This window comes from Poecilia latipinna, unplaced genomic scaffold, assembly GCF_001443285.1.
Source record: "Poecilia latipinna isolate Pla-1442-1.1 unplaced genomic scaffold, P_latipinna-1.0 Scaffold833, whole genome shotgun sequence".
Taxonomy (NCBI): domain Eukaryota; kingdom Metazoa; phylum Chordata; class Actinopteri; order Cyprinodontiformes; family Poeciliidae; genus Poecilia; species Poecilia latipinna.
In genome coordinates, this window is record NW_015113449.1 from 96,507 (window position 1) to 105,427 (window position 8,921).

General features: G+C 37.0%; 1 pseudogene; it reads right to left on the reverse strand.

The window, feature by feature from the left end:
* Positions 1 to 8,921, reverse strand: part of LOC106956607 (uncharacterized) — an 18,983-nt pseudogene that overhangs the window by 6,767 nt on the left and 3,295 nt on the right.

Sequence of the window (8,921 nt, forward strand, 5' to 3'; positions counted from 1 at the left end):
ATATATATAGCTGTTTGACAAAAAAGGAAAGAAAAATTTTATTTAATTAGTTTTAAATTTATAATGAAATGACACACCGGACTGAGTTTTTGTTGATGGACATACACTGCTGACCTCTAGACTTGGGATAAACAACCTTTCACAAACCAGACATTTTTGCCATTAATCCAGCTAATAAAGACACATTTCGGGATGCAAATATTACATGAAAAAAGACAACTTGTAATTTTTTTAATGTTTTTTATACTTATTTTTCTGGTAAGAAATCAACATGAGAGAATCAATTTCAGCAAATTGTGCAGATCTTGAAGCAACAAGGCAGCAAGGCAGATTCCGACCATCACACCACCGCCATATTGGACTCTATCTGATCTTCTGTCTCTGAAATGTTAGTTTCACACCAGATGTAACCGAATGTGTCAGCAGTGATTTTGGCCTTGATTACTTGCAGTAATCAGCTCTGCAAACAACAAATTAAATTGAACTCAGCTTTTCATTATCTGACATTAAAACCAGGTTATGATTTTAAACTTTGAAGTGTAACAAAAGAACAAAAACATGCAATAAGGCTTTTTCACAGTACGATGTAAGAATAAAGATCAGCCAAGGATTTTGGTTTTGGTTTCTTTTTTGTTTGTTTGCTTACATTTTTCCTTCACTTCATCAAATTTTTTCACTTTTGGATTGGATTAAGTTTCTGTGTCCTAAGCCCACCAAAAAGGATGTGTAAGGGGGTAAGGGCCTGCACCTCCTCAATCCATTCACACAGCACTGATGGTATCATGTATAGATTAGAAATTACTATAATATTTCCCCTAGGCAAAGGTTAAACAACGTGAAATAATGGTCTGGAAGGTAAAAAGTGAAAAGAAAGCCACATAAAAGATGTCTCTTGACGTCTGAATGTGGGTTAAATTGACTAACCAAGCCTGACTTTGAACATCAGACTAAAAAAAAAAAGAGTCCCAATTCTGTTTTCTTTCTGTCCAACCTTAAATAATCATTAAAAAGGTGTCAGTCTTCAGTGATCATGTGGTGAGGGTTGAAAAGGCTATCTGAATTTTCTACAAATCACTTGAGCTCGATGCAAACTTTGATAATAATGCACCATGCTGCCAGATGTGTCAACCGCATGGTCTGCAGTAGCTGTCAAGACACCGAAGGCAACAAGTTAACCACATCCCAATTTCTAGGAGGGGTCAGGGGTGTGAAACTAGATAAATTTCTTCTGAACTACATGCAAGATTTTCCAGTTTTTGAAAATCTCTCTGATTCTTTTTATTTTTTTTATTTTTATTTTATTTTATTTTTTGCGGTGTACAATATGAAGGAAGGTTTCTTGCACCAATGCTTGTTTTTTTCCGACAGCCTTCTTTAAAAAAGTTCAGACACTTTCGTCTTTTTTTTACTGCTTTCATGTTGATGATATTACGCAGCTTTACTCGATGTGTGTAATCGCACAAGAGCATTTCTCATCTATTACTTATGATGAAATTCTCTAGGCAACATTTGGCCCACCTTACCTCACTAGATTTCTTTGGATAATTATCATTAATTATCATGTAGATCACAACATAAACACATAAATCAAATCTTTTAATTAAAGACGAATCCACATCTAACCAAGCAGCGGTGCATAAATCACTTTCATTTATTTTGCGGTCATTGTCACAACAATGTATCAAATCATATTTACTACAGCCTCTCCTCTCATACCGCTTTGCGTGACGTCATTCCGCACATAACCATCATTTTAAAGCGTCTGTGGAAAAGTAAGCGTGTGTAGAAACCATCACCATGGACTTACCCGTAAGAAGGACGAGAAGAAGCGGAATCATCCTGGTTGCCTCCAGCAGCGTCGTGTTTGTTTGGCTCCAGCCTAAATTTCTCCCGACGCGCTGAAAGCCACTTCCTCGACGTTACCAACGTGTGATGGAAGATGAAGTGAAACTTAAGGAAGATCACCGCACAGTTGCTTATTCCTTAAGCCGCCCTCGATTTCTTTTCGTCTTAATCGCCTATAAGACACTGGTGAACTGAGTCGCGGTAGTCCCTCCTCCCACCGTTTATTCCACCGTAATTGGAAAATAAAAAATATATATATAATCGGAGTTTTTGTGTCAGTGACAAGTAAGAGCTGCGCTGTAACCGTGAAAAATACCCACCCACAGCACAGCTGTGGTGAAGGGTCCTCCACAAACTCTTTGAGATCATGTGTGATTTTTACCTCCTGTTCCAAAGAAGCTGCATAATCTGTACTCGGGTTTTCTTTACTCTGCATCTGACCAAAAATACAGTGATTATTGAAACCATTTTTTTTCCACATAGGCCTACATTTCATTTTAAAATGCAAGTTTTTTGTTTGTTTGTTTGTTTGTTTGTTTGTTTGTTTTACTGTCAGCTCAAGCCCCAAGAGACTTGAGACAAAAACAGAGTGATAATTAAGAGCTAATATAATATGCATGAACTCAGGAAACATTTGAAACTGACAAAAAAAAAACAAAAAAAAAACATTACCAGACCTAAAAGACTATTTAATTCACTGTATAAAAAGGAGAAGCTCTATGAATCTTCTGTCTGGAGTTGGAGAAACTTTTATAAAATAATATATATATATATATTCTCACAATGAACACATTATGCAAAGTGCTGTTCGTTTAGTAAATATTTCTGAAGTGACTCAAACACAAAACATTCTCTCAAACAGCCAGTTTAGTTCATCTTTGTCTCGCTATTACCTGTGAACCAGGGATTTATGTATGCAGAAAGCCTTGTAAGGTTAACACTGAGCAAACACTGATAACAGTGCACCGTGTTGGCTGACGCATCAACCACTGTCTGTGCAGACACGTGCATTAACCACAACTTAACTTCTAGAATCTGTTTGATTATTACTTTCGTTTATCTCTTCGTATAAAACACAAGTCAACTGGAAAAAAATGGTGGCTGGTTAATCCAGATGTTTTTCACCTTTTCTCGGATTTGATGAAGGGTGACTGAAAGCCAAGATTCAGGGTGAAGTTGAGGTTACTTCTAAAATACTTTAACCATCTCACACTTAAAACAAAACTGCTTTGCTAATCATTATCATGTTGTTTTTTTTTTTTTTTTTCCAGAATGGTGACAAAGTTTTTCCAAAACCACATTGACATTGTGCAATAGTTTCCTTTGCCTGAAACTTTATTGATGTTTGGCCTTCATGTGTTGTATCAATAAAAAAAAATTCCCTCAATCACTGACGAGGTTTCCCCCAATTCTTTTCAGTTCATTTGCTGGGCAGAGAAATGATACTGTTCTGAAGTCATGTGCTACTTATGCGGTCAGCTTCATAATCTCTCTTCTTAGTGTCGGACAAGATGGCAGACACGACATGACATCAACAGCACTAAAATAAGTGTTGCTGGTCTGCTAAAAATATATAAGCATAGCGCAGTGGTACTGCTTAGCCCAGAGGGACTCCTCCCCTTTACTGTAGGTAACCAAAGCAAGACATAATCGGGTTTTATTTCAAATCAAAACATAAAACAAGGAAAAATGGTTGGATGGATGAATGAATCCATGTATGCCAGTTTAATTATATTTAAACTCATTAAGAGCTTATTAGCTTTATTAAATGCTGAATTCTTAGTAAATTTAAGTAGTTCTGTTCCGTTCATTTCAAATTAATCCAAGCTCATGTTCAGTGCTGAAGATGCTGACGTTCTACCACCCCCTGCTGGCTGACACTGGTTGTTGCAGGTTGAAAAAGTAGAGCAGTCTGAGCTGATACAGAGTAGAGAAATGATCTCTGCTTTTTGTGGCATTAATAATAAGACACTCTCATTTATGCTTGCTACAATCTGTCATTCCTCTCGGAGTAGCTATGTTAGTTGATTCAATTAAAAAAGTAAAACAATAAATCATGAAATCCTTAAATATTCGCAAATACTTTTATTAAAACAGTCAGTTGCTAATGAAACATCTGTAGATCTTCAGACAAGACAATAAGAAGTCAACTTTTATGTCATGAGTGTAATAAAAAAGCACAATACACAATGTACAAAACAAGAAAACAATGTCAGTCAGCTGTCTGATAAAAATCAGACTACACCTTTACTGATTAAATGTTATGTGACTGTATATTTTTATGTGATTATATCACTGAGTACTTTTAAATCTAGGTTAAAAACCCACCTGTTTGGAGTTGCTTTTCAAACATAATCAATGAAAAACGTAACTATGGCACTTGACTAAATGTAACATTTCAGTTGTTGACGGTGTGTTTATGACTTTTTATTTTTATGTTTTTATCATGTAAAGCACTTAAAATGTCTCGTTGCTGAAATGTGTTGCACAAATAAAATTTGACTGATTTGATTGATATATATCAAGTTCTTACGCTTTTATGAAATGAGTTTTGATGTCTTTTTTCCTTTTATTGCTTCCCACTGTACTTGTGACAAAGCAGAGTTATGCTGGTGGGTTTGTTTTTCTATCTCAGCAGAATATTAGCTGTGAAGCCAGTGGAAGAATGTTTAATACACTACGTAGCCTATTTTGCTTAATTGACCATCTGTGTGATTCGAATGTGTCAAATTAAACTTGCGCTTACAACTCATCTCCACTAGGGGGAAGCCGAGCATTAAAAAAACACTGATAAATGCGCAGTATAATCTGGTTGCAGTGTGAGGTAGAAGCATATACTTGAAAACATGAACTCCTTTAGACTTTAGTCTTTAGAAACTGACAGTCGCAGCATCACCAGGGCATTGTCTTGGTGCTAAACATGTTAACCTAACTTTGTCAAAGCTATGATTAACTGATCCGGAGCTCCACAGATGCTCTTATGCACTGCAACTGGAATATTTGGACCTTTTTACATGGCACGCCAGTAACAACACCATGATCAGAACCACAGCAATGACTGCCAAAGTGCAGAGGACTGGGAAGAGAGACACCAGATGAGCTGTAGGAAAATTGAACATAATATGTAGTAATTAAAATAAGTTACGTTATAAATCAGCAGATTATGACTTCAGTTTAATGGTGCTTTATTAAAGATTAATCTCAACTTGTAAATATGCACCTGGTGTACTTTTTTCAGCCAGAGAGATGGTGATAAAGCTTGACTGCTGGTGGTCAGACTCCAGTTTACACGTGTATTTCTTCAACAGATCCTCCTCTGACACGTCTTTGAAGACTAACGAGGCTGTCATATTTACTTCATCTATATATTTGGTTCTAAAAGGAGCAAAACAGAATGGAAAGGAAAGAAGCAAACGTATTAGCTCTACTAGATCTGAGTGAAATACTGACTGTATTGTGTTTTTTTTTTTTTTACAAGTTTGGTCAGACAGTATGTCAAAAAATTTTTACCTTGAAAAATTGTAGAAAACAGGTAGGCTCTCATCCGTATCGACAAATGAATTCTCACTTAGCCAAAACACCACGTCATAGTCGGAGTACGCAACAGCTTTACATTCTATCACTAATGTTGATCCTATAAATAGAGTTGAAAAAAAAAACAAAACATAAATTATTGATTCAACTTTAAGACACAGCCTTAGAATGAAACCAGACAAGAACTCACCTAAGTCTATATGGAACACATCATTTTGCTGTGGCGAGATGATCTCGGGTTTCCCATACTCTGTATACCAAAAAAAAAAAAAGTTTATGTTTAAAATAGTTTAAAATATAAAGAGCAGAAATGTACATCAAAGTGCATTTTCCTACCACTTTTCTGGATTTCCAGCATTACTGAGAAGCTCATATTGTAAATTTGACCATTGTACAAGAAAGATCTGATGCACTTGTAGATGCCACCGTAACTTTCCACTGCACTCGGGAAGTCATGTGGCGTCGACACCGTCTCGCCCTCCTGCCAGATGGAAGATATGTTCAGAAGCAGTGAATCTTTAAATGTAGAAAGATATCGCCACATTGTAATACCTTGAAACAAAGTTTTCAAAAGAAACGGAAAGAAAATCATGCAGCCTTCACAGGCTGACACTATCCACACCAATGCTTCCTCTGCTTTCAAATACCTTGTGCCACGTGATTCCTCTGTCTGTGATATTCGGAGTATCACGAGTGGGGATGTTCGCTGTAGGACAATACAGTGTGCAGGACTCTTGTGTGTAGCATGTTGTGGAATACCGATTCCTCTCTTCGTACTCTGTGGACTGGGGTTCGTACACAATCAGGCTGAACCAGAACTTTCTGCTGGCGTTCCTGTCAAAACATTAAGCAATATGACAAGAGAGGTTTTACTTAGCATCTGTAATTAAAACAAGAATGGCTGATGTATAAAAAAAATCTCTAAAAAACATATTTTATTTGGGTTTTTAAGAGATTGTTTAATTAATTCAGCCTTTTTTCTCTGTATTTTCAAGTGCAGCATGAACACTTGTTGATGATTATTTATTTCTAAAGGGACAATGTACATCACATGATATGCCAGAGTTTGCCATAAAGGCTAGTTTTTACCTGTAGTCCCTTAGGGTACATCAATATAAAAACAATAAACAGTGCAATACAGACTAATTAACAAGCTTCTTCCATTAAAAAAAGATAACTATTATAAATAAGAATATTTTGTCTGAAAAACATACCAGGTTGCAGATTTAAAAAGAATAAAAAGCCACAAGTTCATCCCAATGCAAACAATACAGATTTACTGACTGTTAAAAATATAGTCCATTAAGACTTAGCAGGGCAGCATTGTGTAAAAAAATCAACTTTTTAGAGCTATATGTCATGTTATCCTTGTCTAAAACGTAGCTTGATTCTTTCATGGACATTTGAGAAATCCTTTAATCTCCCATGGCAGCCATTCAGCTTTGTAAAACGTCTGATTGGACCTAGCACTGCCTTCGAGGCACAGCTCCTCCTCAAAGTTGCAGTTTCCAAGCTTCCACCTCACAGACCAGCTCTCCCCCGGGACTCCAACACTCAGCTCCTTCAGACTAGTCAGTAGCAATTAGCAAACACCTGGTGGAACTGTGCATCTGCTGAGCTCGTTGTATGAGCTACTTCTCAGAGCAACGCTAACAAAAATTGTAAAAAGTTACTAGAGGAATGATGCCGTGAGGACTTCCTGAAGGAGGAGTTTCAGACTGTTTTAAAGTGACAGAGACCCATTTTCAAGGCTTTAGATCCAGAAGTAAAACTTCCTTTGAGTCATATTTGATAGATATAGCGCTTTTATTATCCCCCCCTCCCCCCCAACTATTGGAGGTAACATAGTTACTCGATTATGCTTTAAAATGACTTTGTGAAGAGGGGTCAAAAACAGTTTTGAATTGCATGTTCAGATGATAAATGAGTCTAAAACTGAAAGTGAACCTAAATATGTAGATATTATGTTTCCAGGCTTAATAACAGGCTTTTATGTTCAGATATAGCAACTCAACAGATACTACTGAAACCACTGACAGGTTTCATCAACAACTCATATTGTTGAACACAATGTTCCACAAGACAAATGTAGAGGCTGCCTTGACTCCGATCTGAGCTGAACAATGCGTGACACCTATTTCAGGACTCTTTCAGAACAGAGGTCCTACCCAGCAGACGTGTAAGGAACAGCTTGAAGAAGACGTAAGGATTTAACTTCCCGGGTTAATCTGATCAGGCATCCAGATGACACACTGAGCCAGCCCTTATTTCTGTAATTCACCCCACACGTAATTGATGATGTATGCTGGTATTCAGATAGAAATGTAATTTTGAGGGTCTTACCTAACTGAGCACGAGTAATTTCCCTGATGGCTCAAAGAGGCTCTGAGTATCACAAGGCTGTGTCCGTGTAGAAGCACGTCCATCTGATTCAAATCAGCTGATTGTGGTGACATGATGCTGGTCAGATTCATCTCCTGTCTCGTCTGATTGGTCCACAGAACATTTGTGTTAGGATCATTTTTCTGAGGGCAGTGCAGCACCACCATCTCCCCTGCCCTGGTGTAAACAGTTTTAAGTCTCAGTGAAAATACTCCTGCAACAGAGAGTCAGATTTTAGCTGATTTATTGGTTGGATTTGGATGTAGGCAAAATAAATCAGTATGAAAACGGCACACTCTTCAGCAGCTGCAGCCTGTAATCAATTAGCGGTTCAGAGACAAACTCAAAAACAGAAGAGGAAAGTTTTTATGTGGTTCTGATAGTGTAGTGATAAGTGCGCTGTCTAATTCAACGGTTTCTATTGAAGATAAAAACAACTTAAAGAAAATATTTACATGGAGCCTCCATAGTGAATCACAAGCACATGACAACACTAGACATCGCATAGTTTCAGGGTCATATTTTCCATTAACGTGAAAACAAGTCTTGTTACTTTTTGACTAAAAGGAATTTTGGCACTGCTTCAGTGCAGAACTTTTTCTTTTTTGCCTGACTTTTAAGTAAACACAATTTAGACATTGCAGAGCTCAAATTAGTTAATCTTCGGGTGGGGCAATTTTCATGCTGACAATTTGGTGAAGCTTTTGTTGTTGCTTGTTTAATTCTCACGACATTTAAACGCATGAACAGGCTTGTTGCTCAGCATGAGGACATTGGGATCCTTATCTTTTACAATGAGCCTCAAGTCTTTGAGGTTGAAAGACCCTTCCCCCCACCTTGCCACCGTCCTAATCTGTTGCTTCCTCCACAGATTATCAGTTTCAAGTAAGAAAAATTTATTATCGCGGTATGAACAATACTGGCTCCATAATTGTTTACATTTTACTAGACATAACAAATAGATTACAGATAGTTAATTTTATTTGTGAAAAAACAAAGAAAATTATATAACACATTCCTAACAGCAGGTGTTGACCAGAGTACTTGACATTTAAAATACATCATACGTAGTAATACATGCAACACAGGTCAACAAATAGTGTAAAGAATAAAAATTACATTACCTGTCAGGAATAGAAGAAGGAGTGTCAGTAGAACGT